Genomic DNA, 1,965 nt, shown 5'->3' with positions numbered 1-1,965 from the left:
GGTGTGATTCATGGTGCTAGTTTTCATCTAGAATAGAAGTGGAACTTACCAAATTTGCAGATGATACTAAGCTGGCAGAAATAGTTAACACCCAAGAAGATAGGCTCAAGATCCAGATGGATCTTGACAGACTAGAACACTGGGCCATATCTAACAAAATGAAATTCAGTGTAGAGAAAAGTAAAGTCCTACACTTAGGCAAGAAAAAGCAAAGGTACACATATAGACTGGGTGAAACCAGGCTCAATAGCAGTAACTGTGAGAGGGATCTTGGAGTCTTAGTGGACAATCAGCTAAATAGGAGCTAGCAGTGTGGAGCAGCAGCCAAAAAAGCCAAGCTGCATTAACAGAGAGATACAATCAAGATCAAGTGAGGTACTAATACCACTCTGTAAAGCCTTAGTAAGACCACACCTAGAGTACTCCATTCAGTTTTGGTCACCACACCATAAAAAAAAAAAGTTGAGACTCTAGAAAAAGTACAGAGAAGAGCAACCAAGATGATTAGGACACTGGAGACTAAAACATATGAAGAACGGTTACAGGAACTGGACCTGGCTAGTCTATTGAAGAGAAGGACCAGGGGAGACAGGATAGCAGTCTTCCAATATTTGACACAGAGAGGAAGGGGTCAAGCTATTTTCTAAAGTGCCTGTAGGCCAGACAAGGAATAATGGATGGAAACTGAACAAGGAGAGATTCAACCTGGAAATAAGGAGAAACTTTCTGACAGTGAGAACAATCAACCAATGGAACAGCTTTGCCCTCGGAAGTTGTGGGAGCGCCATCACTCGAGACTTTCAAGAAGAGATTGGACTGCCATTTGTCAGAAATGGTGTAGGGTCTCCTGCTTGGGCAGGGGGTTGGACTAGATAACCTACAAGGTCCCTTCCAACTCTGGTAATCTGTTAAATCTGTTAAATCTATAAAGACGTATAGGGTATACTATAGACTAGAACAGTGATGCCCAACCGTAGCGACTCACATGAGCAGTAGGCCAGCGTACATGTGCATGCAGCCCTAGCACGAATAGCAGAGTGGCGTGCACGCGCACAGCTCAACTTGTGCAAGCAGTGGACTGGCACACACACATGCACAAGTGCCCACCAATCTGCTGTTCACACAAGTTGAGCTGCCTGCTTGCACATGCTCCATCCAGCCACTTATGCGGTCCAGTTCTGAATAGGCCCCAGTCCAGTAGTGGGCCGTGACTCAGGGTTTGGGAATCCCCTGGATTACAACATGGATTACCTGTTTCCCATGATGCTTGCTCTTCCAGCAAGATCCAACAGGATCCAGAAATGTGCCTTCCCTATCAGTGCACCTGCTTCGACAGCAATACTCCCTCACAATCTGGAGAGATCCAGGCTTGTCTGCCTTCAAGAAAGGTCTGAAGATCTGATCCTGCCCAGAGGTATGTGTCCACCATTTGGGGTAATCTATAGGTTGCCCATTTTGAACCAGTTGTGTTTCTTTTCTCCACCGGAATTCTTTCTTTAATTGTTCTATTGTTGGAAATGTTCTTTTGTTTTCATCTTTCCTTTCCTTCCTTTCCCTTTTCCTTCTTCCTCCCCCCCCTTTCTCTCTCTTCCCCCCTTTCCCCCTCTCTCTTTCTCTCTTTTTTCACCCTCTCTCCCTCTTCTTTGCCTGCCTTTTCTCTTTTTTCCTTTATTTCTCTTTCCTTCTTGTCCTTTCCTTTCCCTTCCTTTCTTTCTCTCCTCTTTTTCTTTCAGTCCTTCTTTTCCACTCTCTCTCCCTCTTTCTCCCTCTCCCTTTCTCTCTCCCCCTCTCCCATTTCTGACTCACCCTTTCCGTGTGACTTCTTCTGCCTCCCAGGATCCCCTCACGCCCGTAGCTGAAGGAAGGCAGTTTACTCCGGATCCCACCCAGTCGGCCAATTCGAGCTCGGGAAGGTGGGGCGTATCACGCGGGTATATAGATAGGATGGGGGAGCGGGAGGCGGGC

This window comes from Notechis scutatus, chromosome 2, assembly GCF_049901735.1.
Source record: "Notechis scutatus isolate UNSWTSFEM ecotype Mainland chromosome 2, rNotScu1.2, whole genome shotgun sequence".
NCBI classification, from domain to species: domain Eukaryota; kingdom Metazoa; phylum Chordata; class Lepidosauria; order Squamata; family Elapidae; genus Notechis; species Notechis scutatus.
The sequence above is the reverse complement of the archived record's forward strand: the minus strand, read 5'-3'. Positions refer to the sequence as shown.